Source organism: Varroa destructor, unplaced genomic scaffold, assembly GCF_002443255.2.
Source record: "Varroa destructor unplaced genomic scaffold, Vdes_3.0 BEIS01000003.1, whole genome shotgun sequence".
Taxonomy (NCBI): domain Eukaryota; kingdom Metazoa; phylum Arthropoda; class Arachnida; order Mesostigmata; family Varroidae; genus Varroa; species Varroa destructor.
In genome coordinates this window covers 49635812-49653160 of record NW_019211456.1, presented here as the reverse complement: position 1 = coordinate 49653160, position 17349 = coordinate 49635812, and the positions used below count along the sequence as shown (strand labels likewise).

Genomic DNA, 17349 nt, shown 5'->3' with positions numbered 1-17349 from the left:
TTCGTATAGATAATTTCAATAATATAACAGATAATAATATGTGCATTACTCATATAGTATATTTTGAAGACACATAAAGCTGGTAATAAAGGAAACATTTCAATTATGTTAATTACAAACATTTTTTCTAATAATAATAATGGATAATTATCCATCACTCTTTTGGCATGACATAGATAGTAGTAAGTTTGTGTAGTAAATTTGACGTAACGAGCCGTATGCGACTCCGTAACAAGGTGCTATATACCAATGTAAAGTTTTAAGCCAGTATTAACTGTTATAAATAGTAAAAATATTATCTAGGATTGAGCTTCTATGCGCCACTGATCAGCGTGACGTTTATAACATAATAAATGCATCAGAACTGGACATAGCTCTGTAATGTACAGATTATGACTACTTTCAGTTTTGCCGGCCGAAAATAGATCATTCCCATCAATCGTCTTTTTAATACAATCATCACTTGGTGTCAACAAGTGGGGTATGCAAATTCCTAACAATGGGTCGTTTGTCTCTCCAAAGCTATTCAAGCAAAACGTTGCTTTCCAAAACCACTTAGCTCAGCATGGTGAACTTCCCAACCTTCAGCTTGCAAGTTGAAAATAATTCGTAATAATTTATTAAATGTTTACTATTATGCCGAATGGTTTGCAATAGCTATTGCCACCAATAATAAGAAAAATGATCATAATTAACACAGCGGTAGTTCTGTGACAGTGTTACAATTCAACCACCCTATGGGTAATGACTAGCTTGGATGGTTGCTTTCTCTTAGGTCCGTCCTCGCTTTCATTCAACAGTCGACAATGAAGGCGCTGTAATAGGGTAGAACAAGAGGACCGGTAAAGGTTTTTTTCTATAGGGTCTATCCGCTATAGCTTTCTAGCAAGTGGAACTCACTCTCTGATAGTGAAGTTGGTAAGCTAGCACACAGATGTGAGTAGGTCTGTCGCATCGCGCGCGGGTGCCCCATTCGAAGCTCTGCCGCGATTGCTACGGGAGCGGTAATTGCCGCGCTGGTATAAGCCGATGTTGCAAAGTCCTTCTGTTCGCTCATCCAGCGGTAGCTCATTGAGGTAATGATATCCTAAGTATGAGAGAAGTCATTTGCAGTACCGAAAATAGTCTACAGTAGCACAACTTACCCAGTAAAAATCAGGGGTATTGCTAGTGTGAGCGTAAATATGTTCCATTGTGTATCTTGCCTCACGCTTATTCAATGTTCCCGTGTCTCTGTCTGAGCGACTCGAAGGAGGGTCACAACGGCCAAAGTCATAAAAACAAAAATCACGTCCTAGTCGAGTGTCCCTTTTACCTCGCTTTTCCTACTGCTGTGTAAGCAGATTTGGTTCTCTTCGCTAGGGGCAAGGCACCCGTTTTTGCTTGCAAAACAACATTAAATTCAGTATCATGCTTGCCATCTGTGATTCCAATTTGTTCCTTTTATTACATTAAACGCACTGCGAGAATACGATTGTACAACTATTACCTATTTGCTTGTAGATTTTACGCCTAGTGACATTATTTCCTGTAAGAACTCTAATGTTCTTTAGTAGGTAGCAGGACACTCTCATAGTAGATACTTAAATCCTTAGCAAAGATGCGAACTACATAGTTTTCTCTATTGGAATTCATAAGTTTATCATAATCGTATACGAACCGTCAATTGCTCGTCGTGATACTGAACGTAACTTATACTTTTGATTGTAAAATTCATTGAGAAGAACTAAAATGATTTATCTGGAAAAGACTTGAGGGAATTTATGACGAGTTACGCTGCTCAATTTTTATGATAATCTAAGACGTAGCATACTGACTTCAGAAGTAGCTCGCTTCAGCTAACATAAAACCGATGGGGAACGCCAGTGGGTGTATATACTACCTCCCATAACGAAGCTCATACATGGGCTTCGCAGAGACTTGAGCCATTGATTTAGAGTTGGCCAGAGATAGGCTACAATCGTAAGTGTAGGAAGAAGAAGGGTTTTTAAAAACTGCGTATGACTAGCGGCAGCGGCCCGTCTGCTGTCGCTGAGACAGCAACGGTTATGTCCTGGACACCTCGAAAGTGGGTTGCCCATGCATTGCAAGGCGTTCTAGGCGCGCAGCTTCCGTCGATGAAAGTTCAGCAGGCTGACTAGCTGTCAGCCTGCTTTTCTGTCTCTCCGAAGATCAAGCAGCGTAAGAAATAAATACTAAGCAAAAAACGTACAGTGGAAGATAACGGCCGCATTGGAAATGAATGCTTCCTTGAGAAAGCTGCTAAGACGAACGAACATGCGGGAACGTTTTGCGGTTTAACTAAGAAGATGAGGAGTACAGTGACTGATCTTCGAGACGAGAAATTGGGCAGACAATGACAGAGCTGACAATCAATTGATAATTTTCAAGCGATGAAAAGGTTTTAACAGCTTTAGTATGAATTATATTGTAGAATGAAGTCTATAACCAAAAATTAAGCGGGACTAATTTTCTCATGTGCCCTTTCAAGCACTCAGACGACTGCGATGGCTCTGTGAGCGCCTGTAGAAGTGATTTTGCCCTCACTTCAAAATAACTCTATTTTCATACTAATTTATTTAAATTATTTAAAAAATATTTCATACATAAATAGAGGCTAAGAGTACTGCGACAGAGTAACAGAGGTAGGGTTGTCTGATAGAACCCTATTATTTACCTGTATTATTACCCTGATGAACGCTATTAACTTGTTGACAAGCAAAAGAAGTTATACCTATTCGTGTGGTTATCGTAAGGTAAACACTCAGTGTTTATCACAGTAATATATGCCCGATAGAAGCTATATATGTCAATTTGCATCTAACAACTGGGATCTAACTGAATTTGATAAGCGTACAGTTTACAATATAATACTAAGGCAGATTCTATAACAATACACTGGTCGGCATGAAGGTATTTATCAGGCTAAATTTAGCAGTCAGATAAAGTAGATATTTTTTCTGTGGTGTAACATTAGTTAGAGCACCAAGTGCTTCTTTGATATGATCGTTCTACTGATCAGAGAAATATTCTTGATCAGTCTTGAGCGTATAAGAATGTGATAAATGTGGCTTATTTTGTGCTGAGATATCGAAAGCTATCCGTGTAAGCGTTAAACTACTGAGCTTTATTTGAAGTTTGCTGAATGCTCTTTGAAGTAACCACCTTTGACAAAATAAGCATTTTCTACTTAGCTAGCATCACAAGTTGAAAAGGCTATAAGAAGTGCTCTTTTTAGCAGAATAGACTTTGTCGGTTTAGTCACAGGGTCGGATGTTGGTAGCACTTATTTACGTTAGGGCCCATCAGTTTTTTCCTTATTCTTCAGACAGGTCTTGCGCCACGCTCCACCATTTGCTTCTCCACCGGCTCCTTATCTGCGTGACCACGTCCACCGTTGTCCATGTCTTGATTCTCCTTCAAAACCCCGTAGACGTACATTGCCTTAGCTCGCTCACGAACACATCCTCAAATAGCATCGTATCGCCCCAGGAGGACCATATATTGCAATTTATTAAAGAGATAGGAAGCAGATAAGGGATCCCGTTTTTAGTATAACAAGCAGCGCGACAACAGCGCTGAATCCCTCTTGGCTCTTTCTCCATTCTACATTTTCAGCAGAACTCACTCTCTCTTCGTCTTACGCAGTTCGCTCCACAAACGCCCTCCTTAAGGCTACTACATTTTAGTTGATTCTTCCCATACTTCCTCTAGCTGCGTCCCCCCCCCCCCCCCCGCGGTAGACGCGCGAATATCTACCGTCTGCTCCTGCAGACGCGCACAGTCAGACCCAAGCAGAGCTCATATCTCAAGGAAGGCGCATGAATTCATATGCAATGTTGCTCGCTTCCCTCCGAAAACGATGCTAATAAACGAAGTATTTCCTTTCGAGTACCAATCTGAAGGCGTGCTTGTAATTCATGCCGGCTGATTCAGACGGCTGAAGTCACGGGGGCTTGAAGCAGGCGTAGTTTCTAGGCTGTTGGTTTGCTTTGTCTATTGAAGCTTTACCTTATGAGTGCTAGTCACGGTGGCTTCTCAGCGGGTAATCATATATAGCACATGCGATACGATCACGTTATGACTGGATAGCTAGCTATTAATGGCCCTTATAATTCTAGCACACAAGCCAACGTGACAGAGCTCCAGTGCGTTACGTAGCTTTGTTATACATTGGACGGATACATACGGTCGTGCTTTCTGCTGACGCACTCCCATGACTTTAATGCCTGCTTATACAAACGCACTACCCTATGCGTATTTGCGTGTCCACGCATGTGAAGTGGTCTTTGTATCTGTGTGAGTGTTGTATGACGATTTGCAAACTGCCATATGTCATCAAACGTGCGCAGGTTGTAGCCCTTCTAATCTGCGTACAGCGTATATGTGCATATTCGTCTGCCTGAACATATGTTACATAGAGAATAGAAGATAGTTGTAGGTCCGAGAAATTGCTCTGTTCCCAACCGTCGCACCCAGAACGCCGTGGCGTGCGCAGGACTCAGAAGAACAGTAAAGAAATGAAAATTATACATATTTATAGAGCAGTATATTATCGTTGCGCAGTGTATGTGCACTCGGAAGGCATACTCTAGCTGTTTTGAGAGTGCTTCTGCTTCGTTGTGTGCAAGTAGGGTACTTACAATGTCTACTGAAATTTTTTCCACAGCCTCTACAGCCTGGGCCGACTAGGCCTTGTTGGAAGGCGCTAGATGTGTCTGACTGAGCGTGCATGAGTGGCTGCCTGTATCGTTCTGTCTATGAACAAATGCAGTGTGGTCGTATTTCACGGAAATGAGGTCGTTTCCTCTATCACACCCCGGACCACCTGCATACCTCTGACAGTACGTACCCTCTGCGTACCTTACAAGGGAACTACGAAACTGAGAGTCGCATCGCCGTTGCGTTACTGGGCGTACAGAGCGTAGCGCCGGAACGGCGCCTCGTCTCACACACTCGTTCTTCCTTTTTTTCTTCCTGAAGTTCCTTACGAGAGAAACAAATATACTTTTACGGGCGAAAGAAAAAAGGTCCGGAGCGCAGCAGCAGAAACACGACAGTATAGTTTGCAGTACTGGTAGAAGTACATGGAAGCTGCAGCAGCTACTTGTGGCACACGCGAATGACGATGGGCGATTGAGAATTTTTGAGATTTGTCGTTCAATATGAACGACCATGCGTAACCTATACGTGCCTACATTCCCCCTTGTACACATGTATTGCTCTCCTTTCGCTGAAGTGATTTGGTGAGATGAGGCAATGAGGTAAGCGTGGGATTAATGCGTAATCTTTTCTATCGCGAACACATTTAAGGAGAGAGAAATCTATTGGCGGTTGAAAAGCTCAGATTTGAAAAAAAGATGGATATATTTAGTGTCAAAGGAAGCATCAAACGTGATTATTGTAAGTGCATAAAATATGGGTAAATATAAAAAAATATGCTTCATGAGAGTCTAAAAAGACCCTCATTGAGGGAATTAAAAAATCTCTTTAAGTAAAATCCAGTTGGGTGCAGTTTCTTTCCCGCGCCATGAGGGATGATTGTGTGAAGAATTATTCAGAACTTATTAAATTCTTCTGAGATTAAAAGGTCCATCGAAGTAACGAATGGTCAATCAACAAACTAATTAAGTAACACCACCCATTTGAAAAAACCGTATCAGGCTTACAGCACTCGACGATGGCGTCGAAAACATGGGGGCATTTTAACCGTATCGTCTCGTAGTTATGAAAAATGCTAACACTTACGCATGGCGTACGTGTGTGAAAGTTACGCGTCAATAGACGACATCGTAATTGGGCCCCAACTTAAATATGTGATGATTATGACCGTTTAAAAAAGACCTAAAGTCGTTACCACATTAAAAAGATCGATAGAATTATTATCGCCAGTGACAATTTTAGTTTTTCTATGCTACTCCGAATTCCCAGACTGTTCGATTTTGTCTAACAACAGATCTATTCTATATTGTCGTATGATGACTTTCGAAAGAGCCACAAAAATCTATTGCGAAGGAGCCTTCTCCTCACTGTAAATCGTGACCATGCGATAATCAGACCCCCACAGGAACCATCCTTCAGACGATGGCCATGTCTCCGACGTATTTTTGTATGTGCTGTATTTTCGCACACCGGTCATTATTTATAACAGCGACTGCGCGTGCAAGAGCTACGCAATGGGTATGTGCCTTCATTCAGTCATCTCAAGAATAAACTGATCAATTCCAATGAGAGTCCGAACGGCTAATTGTGGCACCGGCGTCGATGTGGCGATACCCACCCGGCAAACGAACATCAAACTTCGAACAAAATGTTTGTCTGTCCACTGTGGTCGACCTTTTCGTGACTGATGCTTTTGAGTTATTTTATTGAATAGGCCTGGTATTATCGAGACTCCATTGCCTGCCCGCCTGTCTGTGGCATGTTTATACGAGACATCTTCGCTTTAATGCAATTCAACGATAACGTTTTCATTTACTAAATTGTTGTCTATATATAAGGAATATGCGCACGTTCACGCGTGCAAAAAAGACAAACACCTCTAACAAGTGAAATGTTTTTTTTGAAAAGGTCTAAGAAGGATTGCATCGCGTGTTAGATAGATGGAATAATTTCCTTTATAGGGTAATGTTACAACTACGTACTCAATCATGTAAAATCATGGTGCAATCACTAACATTCAACTACATTAGGTGTTTGTTCAAACACATCTATCTAAAATTATAAACGTTTTATTGGAATAGTCAAATTTATCATGAAATGGAAAAAAAGATTATTAGATTTCTAGATTTTTGTAATTATATATATATATATATATATATATATATATATGTATATATATATATATATATACATAGAGTATTGCTTGTTAACTGAAATACCTTAATGGTGATAATTGTCTCCTAGGAAGAGAACCTTTTGCCAACACTGTAGTTACAATGCCTTCTTCATCATTATGCCAGTGGATTGTTTTGCATTATAAGTGGATCAATAAACCATTTATTATACCTGGAAACTTTGTCCGTAAAATCACTATAGTGGATTTTATCATTTCGAATCGACGATACTTCTATGGTTGTCTCTACATAACCAGCACTCGTCGAAAGAAGGACATTACAACTAAAACGCTTTAGGCTTAATTATGGCGACTGCGGATTTTGGGTATGGGTCCAGCAGACGCTGCCACACCCATCTGATCTTTTCAGACCCAACAACATGAATCGAGAGGGAGTGATATGTGTATGCGCATTTTAGCTGCGATTTTCGGTAATTACCTCGTGCTATTGGCGACTGCCCCATCACACTGGCATACATTAACTGCTTAAATAAAATGCCACCTTTTCTACTGCAATAGCTGCTACTCGTAAGAGATGAAAACGGTTGCCATTGAAAAAAATTTTGAAAACTTTCTTTCTAAAGAAACCCACACGAGAAGCAGTTTTTTCGAACCAAGAGCGATTCCCGGAAAGACCAAAAGCAAAGTATTGTTCATGCTATCTGTAGAATGATAGACAATAACTGAAGACACAGCCATCATCAACCAGGTATTGTACCTGCTCTAGATCCATGTCGCCTTCATATGCTTGTACCTAAAATAACCTACGGCAGCTAGCTTTCATGTTTTATATTGTTATAGATTGGATCTCTACCCGATGGATTCTCCTTCTCCTTGTCTACGTGCCTATTAATTTTACTTTCTTCGGTCCTTTATACGTCCTAGTCATTATAAATTTCCAGTTTTTTGTTCATTATACCTTCGCATTGTTTTTAGGTTGTCGTCTTTTGTATCGTACTTGGCTTTTACTTTTTGCACCGGTAAACGGAAACCGAACCGGATTTAATCGATGTTAGAGATCTCGAATGTACAAATACACGACTTCGGCATTTTCAGACACTCTCGTTTATCCCCATTGACATCATCTAGTCTGTTTCGAAAAGTACTCACTAGGTCGTGTGATCCTTCCCACCTTTTTCCTTTTGTCGGCCATTTACACAATAGCAAGTCCTCTCGTTCGTCTCGTGTTACTTGGCCCAGAACAACCTACCACTTCACCTGTTCCCTGCAGTTGTATCGCTATCCTGCTCTCATTGAGTTCCGCGCCTTCGGGATTCCCCAATGGACTGCCCCCTTCATTCTCTGTCTATTACGTCTTCCGCTTTTTCTTCTTCTTCTTCTTCTTCTTTGACCGCTGCCAGTCCTTCGTTGCTTCGCTGTTCTGCCTGTCAACGTCGCATCCAGGCCAGCAGAAGGTTCCGCCCGCCTGGCCTCGAAACTCTCGAAGCACGCTCGTTGCCCCTGATGGCAGCCTGCTTACCCAGCCTGGCCCCAAGTTTACACGTGACACATGGTTTTTTGGGAAGTAGGGAACAGTAAATAGAAGTTATAACAGAAACAGTCTTCTCTTTTCATTGCACTGTGATGGTGGCAATGTCGAAAGTTAGGACTAAGTCCATGTGTCGGGAAAAAAGCAAAAAGCAACAACGGACAGATACGAAACGATAAAAATCGTACAAGTCTGCGAGATGCAGCGAATGGGAGAAGCGAGCAAATGCGCTAAAGGCTGGGTGCTGGTGTTCTGCCAATTTGAGCGGTCGGCTGTCTTCAAGTCATCTTACTAACATAATACGCACATCATTATGCTTCCCAAGGGTATTATTCGCGTTATAATTTTTATCTTTAGCACCGAACCATAATCATTCACAGTTAGTGCGCATCACGACGATCTTCCCTCTCTAGCAAACATGAAAAGAGCTTACTGTCGCTATTATAACAAAGACCTTTTTTTTGGCTGAAATCGTTAACTAAAAACTAGGCTTAACCTAACGCTCTTAGATCGTCCATAATTCAAGTAAATCTAATTAGAATATACGCGATCAGAGTCAGCATCCGGTTTTTAAAAACTAGCATCATTTAAGGACCATATGATTGGTGTGTGTAGCATAGTTATAGCTGCATATGATCGATATAGGCAGCTTTTTAAGTTTGCTTCTCAAATACGTTTTTTGTATGAGACGCAACAATATACGCATTATTGTCATAATCAGTAATTTGCTTTCAAGTCTTACATGTATATATACACATCCATCTGACTCAACTTAGCTCCCTCCTAACTAAAGTTCAAAATTTTGTTGTGAAGCTACTTTGCAAGTTCAGCGGGGAAAGGGATCAACGGTAAAGTCGTGCATCCGGCGATTTGTCACTATTCTCGAGCTCAGCTTGCTGGGTCGTTTTCCGGAGTTTGGCATGCCTCAGGCTTGTCCCCTGCTGTGCTTGGATCAGGCCAATGCAAAAATCTCATCCTATTGCCAATGGGGTTTGGAAATGACAAATCGCTAAAAAAAAGTAAAACGATATTTGAAATACGACGTTTAGAGCATTTTATGTAGAACTTTGCTAAGGGGGCGAGCCAGCTAGCGTTGAAAACAATTTCACAGGTGGATTGAATGCGAGCATGTGGCTAGGATGAGCATGAAGGCCTTGTAAGTGGTCGTCTCGAGAAGCGATTTTCATTTCGAGGAGCTCTGTTAACAAGGATTAGAAGCAGCCACATCAAGACTGGTGGCACTTGAAGCACTGTTGCCCATCAGAATAAAGCGGGGGGGATACTTTTGAGATGAGCTTTAGCCTATCAAAGTCCAATCGAAACAAACCTGTTAGACACACAGACACTTACCCGCTGTGCCCAAAATGTGTACAGGAAGTCTAAAAAAGATAGGTTATGTACATATGTAAAAATCGTGCCGTTGCAATCCCCTATGCGTAATGTAAGGCTTCGTAATAAGATATCGTACCCAAACTTAACTGTCGTATAACTATTGTTTCTCTTTGCTCACTGCAACATGCTTTGCTTACAGTGCAAACTGATAAAAGCACACTGCAGTATTTTACTTTTTTTAACTTATAAGTTCAGCAGTCTCTATTAGACTAGATGTTCCGTATCGAACAGATAGCCAGACGCGTTTTGTTCACAGACATGGATCATCATCATCGTCATCGACAACAACATCAAGTTCGCTGCGCACAGCCTACAGAGCATTGAATAGATAGATACATTCTGTATCTGATTGTAATTTCTATTTTGCGAATCGTTCTAATGTTCTTCACGGTAATGCGAACTGCTGATCTATGTGCTTGAATTGAGCTTTTAGACGATTACGCACCCTTGTTATTGGTATCAGAAGATCTGACTGACCAGTTCTGGCGCGATGAACGCTCCAATTTGGCAGATCACGTTTTGGGGCCGGCTAAGTATTAGCCCCATCAATAGGTATGTCTATGTGATTTTTCTAAACACGAGTCCCGATGTGTCGAACTCTTACCTGTCCGTTGGGTGCATTGTTATACACAAGCATGGCCGTTGTTCCTGCGCAGATCGTTCTGACCGTTCGTATCAGTGTTCATCGTTGACAGGCACCACCCACGGTCGACATTTTTTTCTCTGGCTTTTGTCATTTGGCGAGGTCATGGACAGACTTAATGCAAGATCAGTTCGCCAAATACATTGCAATGTTCATCACGCTTCGCTGCCGAGCGACACGTTTAAGTTCGTCTCATCAGTTCTAAGTCTTCAACCCATCTTGCCCGCTTGCCGAGTTTCATTTTATATCTTGATCAAAGGTTAAGTCGAACATCAGATGTACATCTCGCTCTGGAGATATAATCAAGGCAGGCCAAATGGAGGAATCTTCAGCTTCAAATTTCAGAGTCGGTCGCGGTAAAAGGATAGAAGCTCGTGCCTCTTGAACTGAGAAATCGTATGCGACACAAACTTCGTAGTCTCCCATGTATCTTCGGCCTAGTCACCACTATTGCTTACGATCAAGCGGATAGCTAAAATAGTCGTTGTTCCTGCTTCTCCTTCTCTATTGTGTTCTCTCACGCTGAATCGTTCAAGTTGAGTTGAGTTGATTGTCAAGGATATGGTAATACATATACATAGGCTGCAACAAATCGACCGGCTTGCAGATATTTATATAAATGTTAAGACGAACTGTGAAGGATGAATGGAGAAAAATAGACCGAAACGGAAGTTCAGCCAGTGTGACAGCATCGTAACAGGATCTAATGGAAGACTGCATCGTACCTGAAAGGAAAGCAATGAGCTTGCTGGCCCTCCTCGCTGAGCTGATTTATCTATATATAGACGTGTCCCACAATAGAAAAAAACGAGGCAAGACGCGTATCCATAAATCATATCTAAAAAAATAAATGCAAATCAATAGGTTGGGTAACGGCGAGTTAGGTTACTGGTTAGGTTACATGTAGCCAATTACGGCGATTATCGAAAAAAAGTCAGCTAAAAATGTATGGAAAATGAAGCGCAACATTTGGGGTAACTGTTTCTGATTCTGACTTATGAGCCAGTAAGTACAATTGTCTTTTTATTATATCATATCCATGTTGTTCACATAGGGTATTAATAATATCGTATTATGTTCCAAACCACTATAGGGAGAACTTCTAGAGGGCATTATTATAGATATCTATACTGGACCGTTGTGTTTTCGCTATTTTAGAAACAGGGATTTGAAAGAGATAAATCTGCCGGGGTTAACAAGTATGCCTTCGACAACGATACTGATAGACTGACCGGAAGTAATTTGTTTAAAATTTTTTTCTCATACTCTAGTATTACTAATCCCCACAGAATCTGTCTTTGTGGAATTTCACTTTAATTCTATTACATATGCGTAGCGTTTACGTGGCCTTCACGGACTGCTTACGTACGAAGTTCAGGTCGATAAATTAATTTCTGATAACATTGAATTTTCATGTCAATTTCGATAAACTATGCTAGCATTTATCAACCATAGAATGTGATGTGGCAGTTTTTACTGGAAAAATTTGTCTCGTCTTTATTGGATAACTGTTGCCCGTTAGTATCCACTCGTTGTTTTCGATAAAAGCGGCACTGACTGATGACAGCTGAATGACCGTCGTGACGGATACTTCAACATTGACTTGAGAACGTATACGAAGCGCGCTGAGTGCTCGACCGAAGAGTTCAAATACTTCACGGTCCCTCTTTATTTGATTACGAAGAATCCTTACATCTAACAACCGACGTTCTGCGCATGAGCCGTACGGCACTGCCAGCATGTTTTACTATGTTCTAGGACCAAGGCGGCCTTAGGTCACAAGTATTCGTTAAGCGTCACGAACACAGCCAACATTTTTGAACATTATTATTTAGCAACCATTCTTTAGGCTTAATGTTTAGGATACAATTACATTGGCGTACCCAGAATTATATTATACTAGGTAGTTTCTCACCGACCTCAACCAGTCTGAAGAGCCGATCGACAAGATAGTATTTTTAGATCGTAATAGCCTGAAGCTTTTAACGTTTAAAAATTAGACTTCAAACTATTGTATCTGTTACAGCATATAGAGTGTTGCATCGTTATTATATCGGCAGCTATGTTCTTGCCCACACAACAATATATGGGGCAAAATCTCAGTACACATATTCTCATATGTGGGTTTATATGTGATCATCGAATCATTGAAAGATGACCATGCGAAAACAAGACCCTTTCTAGGTTTGCTATCGTTGTACTAAACAAACAACTAGACTTTACTCCTCCGAGTACCTTTGTCATGATCCTACTTTGTCAAGTGCAGTCGGGTATTTTGTTCTAAGAAAAAACAATATAATAATACTACCTAGTTTTAAATGATCCGGCGTAAACAACACTTCCCTCGTGTACGAAACGGCTATAGAATTTTATTTAGTTTTAATAATTTCTAATAAACAATTGCACCGTCTGCGAACGAATCGATGAAACGGACGGGTGTCTCACAGAGCGGTACTTGAACCGAACCAACAGAGGCGGTAAGTACAGTTGGCTTTTTCTCTCGGTGGATAGATAGATTTCTGCATTTACTCGATGTTCGATGGCCTCTCTTCTATTTTCATATTTTCGTTGATCAGCAATAAAGTGGTTTGTTTGCAAATATGTACTTAAGCTACCAGCGCGCGCGAAAGGCCCCTCATCAGTTCTATCAGGCTCCCGTCCTTCTCTAAATTCCCCAAGTATTCGCTCGTTTGTTGTATCGACTTTTCCTAAATCGGAAATGTGTGAAGAGGTGATGCCAATACACGCCTATGTGTATTTAGATCTACGAAAAAATGACCAATAATGCTTTGACTGGAGCTCTGTGATAGCATTCATTCTATTCCTCAGTTTCCGCCTGTGTTTGCAATAAGTTTATATTTCTCTATGGGCTGGATGTATTATTATTCGCTGCCGACTGACCTGTGACAGGCCAGAGCGTCTGACCGAGAGTCGAATGAACGTCTCTGATAATAAAGAAGTTTACTACGGTACCATCACCTCTTGTAGAAGTCCACTTCAGCATGCGTGTAACGCTCTATGTCTGTAAACCTTTACCTGTTCTGCCATAAATGAAATCTCCCTTGATCTCTCGCACTTTCTCGCCAGCGCACGGAGGCGGGTCATGTTGTCAGCTGAACTGAAAAACGACCTCTATACACCCCCACCAGGACTGAAGCGTTCGCTTTCTTTTAACGGTTGCCATTGTTGAATTTTGAAACAGATATGCTTGGACTAAACGATACGGTTAGTAGTCTGACATGTCCTGGCATCGCCATTTCAGCAGCTATCTGGGCGGGTCCATCCCAAAGCCGGCTGGGGCAAGGACCCGCCTAAATATGATTTGCCAGAAGTAAAGTGAATGCTGAAAGGGCAGAATGAACAAAGAAGAATAATGCTAAAGAAAATGATGACACTAAAATGTTCAGTAGAGCACACCGGCAACGAGCCTTTTGCGACACCTGCTGTTCTAGTAACTTTCATACTTCCTTTTTTCAAGTTATATCGCGTTGTTTAGCCAGGAGCAGAAGCAAAACGTAAGGATAATGATGGCTAAATAGCGACGAAAACAGGCTATAAGGTAATGTAGAATAAAGTAACTTTTTCCTCTAGAGGAAAGGAGTGAAAGTTCCGAATGCCATGTGTTATTGGTGTAAGCTTCGGCACGGTGCGCATCTAAAGTATCAATAGACGGTAATGTTCTGGAGCAGGTAGTGCTTAGAGTAAAACTAAGGTGAATAAACAAAAAAAAACACGCGATTGAATTGCGTGATGCAAACAAGGGTCTGATATGCCCCACACTGCTTTTATACGAAAGGGGGTAGCTGACGTTTAAGGTAGGGAGTTTCCGAAATATACTAGCGATAGTAGCAATATCAATAATAATAATAATAAAGGATGAAGGGCGAACTTTTATTCCGAGGAAATTTCTCAACTTAACTACCGATTGCGTCAATCCAAGTCTAGATGCGTACTTTAACATTTATATTTAAAAAGCACTTTGCTTTAATATTCTTTTTCCGATTTCTTGCCCAGGTAGCCGTTGGGGTCAGTAGTTGAAGGGAAACATTTCGAAGCTCATCAACTGTGCCCATTTCCGCCCCCTTAGTAACCTGTAATAAATGTTACACAGTAAATTCAGTGAACACTGGAACGGAATCAATGGCTGCGCCCATTATAAAGTTGCTTGGAGACCACTAACAATACCCACATATATATGTATAGATGAAGGTTTTAGTTAAGCTGACATTACTGTGAAAGCCGATCAGGCTCGCGACTATCATAGCTGTTGATCAGAATGTTTAACATGGAGAACTCGGTGCGTCTGTGTCACAGTGCAGTGGTAGAGCGTGTGTTTGTATAAAGGCAGTATCGGACGTTAAATTAAACACATTTAAAGTTCATATATACAACTTTGCATTCAGTATATAACTCTTCTCGTACATGCATTGTGTTTCGTCTATAGAATTTATGATGCTGTTCCTGACATCGTCTGAACTTGTTTGTAGGCTATTTGAGCAGAATATAGATTCAAATAGGATGTCTCTATAATACTAAATGTAAAGGTAGCGTTTTAAGTTAACGAACGAATGACCGGGTAGTATTGAAATAGTTATTGCTAGGTAAGTAGATGCTGGAAATTGACTGAGGCGGATACTGTCGAAAAATTTCCTAACGGCACCTGAATAAAGGTGGCGCCACATCGTGGTTATTATGCGTAGAACCGCGTTAATCCACTAGGCAAAATACCTAAATGCACTTTTTATGGTAAGTCGTAAATCGTTCCTGGAACTTATTGATTATTATTTTTGTCAGATTGACACGTGTTCTAAATAGGCATCACTCAGAGTCCAAACATGAACAGTAGATTCCACTGCATATCTGAAATATTCAGACAGCCGACGGGAAATCTAATCATTGCTATTCTTCTAGCGATTCCACCGCTTGAACTTCTGATAAGCAACCCGTACATACGCTTGTCAGACGCTATCTTCTTTGCCGTCTGCTCGTTGGCCGTTCGTCACTATTTCACCATGCTAACAAGAAGAATCGTTCTGCAGAAAAGCTAGTGCGCCATGTCGGCCAGCAGAGTGCCTGCCAAGCGCCGAAGTCTACAGTGAGGATATAGCACCAACGATGCCGTCATACTATGAAAACACAGGGAAAGAGAGATTCATCCAAAGATTTATCTCGGCTAAAGGTGACCCGCAGACGCCCCCGCGACCTCTGGGATCATTTGAAGGCACCGCACAGAATGGCCTGGAGCAACTAGCTACGTTCAGTGCGCGGATGAGCACCAATCGAGCCGCTGTCGCTGCCGGCTTCCGCAGCGACTACAGTATTGGTAGAACGACACTTGTTCGACCGACCAATGGCGCAGGCGCTTAGCACGCGCAGCTTCGGAGCGTCATTCGAATGAAAACCGCATACATGTATCAGCATCCGTACAAGTCAAATCTCCGTCTACGCAGCAGTCTCCTGACACTGAGCCGTACGAACGAACAATGAACGAGTGAGCGAGCAAGCGAATCAGCCTGCTGGCCTGTTGGAGCTTAGGTGACGGCCACGCTTCGTACCTGGCCCAACCTGCACTGCGACGGATCGCCCGAATAGGATGGATGGCCTTCTGAGCTGTTTGATGCTCTGGCGAGTTATTTACAGCACTTCTCTTGATCGTCATCATTGCGACTCTTCTACCTCACATTTTCGTAGCCGATCTTGCTGCTATCGTCGTACAGCATCTTTGTCTGCTTCTTCTGCGTAGTACGTATGTAGTCATACCTGATACAGAGCTATATGCGTAGCCTGTATGTTACTCTGATCGCACCGATGACGAGTGAAATTCGACAGAATTCAATGTCACTTTGGCGGCGGTATGACACGCCGCGTGACAATGGTAACTTTGAGCGCGCGTTTGTGGGGGGCCAACCGTTCCGCCTGTAGGTGGTAAACAGAACATGACGATGACCACGCGGTCACAGTAATACCTGTAGTAGTACTACTGCTAGTAACACCTATGCTGTTGTCCTGTCGATGTTGTGGGGAGACGACGCAGGCAACAGACACACTGCATGGATCGAATGTGGTAGCAGCTTGCGTACTATTCGAATTTTGCACGCCTGCTGATCGTTGTTTGAACAGGTCGATGCTGTTGTCATATGTCTTCGTTCGTCAACCCCTGCTACAAAAGCGGTGCGCCGGGTAGCACCGAGGCGATGCTGGAACGGGCGTCGTCCACTTCTAAATCCATCCGTCGAAAATTATACGAAAAACTTAGCGGGAAACGCCAATCGGTGCATGGACGTTTCTCGTAGTGTCATCTCCCTAACGGCAACATACAATGGATTTATAGACTCGTGTGTTGCAGTCGTTTTTATATTGCGTGAACATATTGTAAGCTGTGCTGATTTTTATGGTATGTCGATGACATCACGTCACTATTGGCAAACCATTTATTATGTAGTATGCCAAAAATAAAGCTAAGGAAATGTATGTAGACAGATCTCTATCATACGTCTGTTTTAGGGGTCAATCAAATATGATTTCGGACACACATGTTTTAGGAGCTGAATAGAAATCGCGATTGCCTAAAGAAAGAAACAATGTATAAAATGAAGATATAGTCATAGCAATGATAATAATAAAAGCATTATTACGAAGAAGAAACATTATAGCACTTTGAAGGTTTATCAAAGGAAATATAAAAAAAAAAAAAGGGAATTAAACAGCGAATAGAAGACAGCAAAGGGAACGGTAGCTCAAGTTCACTGGCCAACGTATCTCAGTAATGATTTTCGTAAATCCAATGACACATTATATATCTCTAGTAGCAATTGTTTGTTTTAATATAGGGTTATTAGGGAGAGATTTGAAGCTTACCAAATGGACACATGGACAGATGAGAACGCTTGCTCAGCTGTAGTATAACTGAGCTTAGAGATTTGCTCGACGGTAAAAAAAAATCCAAATATCTATCTGTTCATACTCGTAACGATGGTAATGTGCGTGTTT

At 41.6% G+C, this 17349-nt stretch overlaps 1 long non-coding RNA gene across 1 annotated transcript; it reads right to left on the bottom strand.

The window, feature by feature from the left end:
* Positions 1 to 14229: 14229 nt before the first annotated feature.
* LOC147757084 (uncharacterized) lies at positions 14230 to 16705 on the bottom strand. Its single transcript, XR_015324535.1, has 2 exons — positions 15313 to 16705; positions 14230 to 14450 (listed from the first exon to the last, which is right to left on the bottom strand). It is a non-coding gene; the product is annotated as an uncharacterized LOC147757084 (long non-coding RNA).
* Positions 16706 to 17349: the final 644 nt, after the last annotated feature.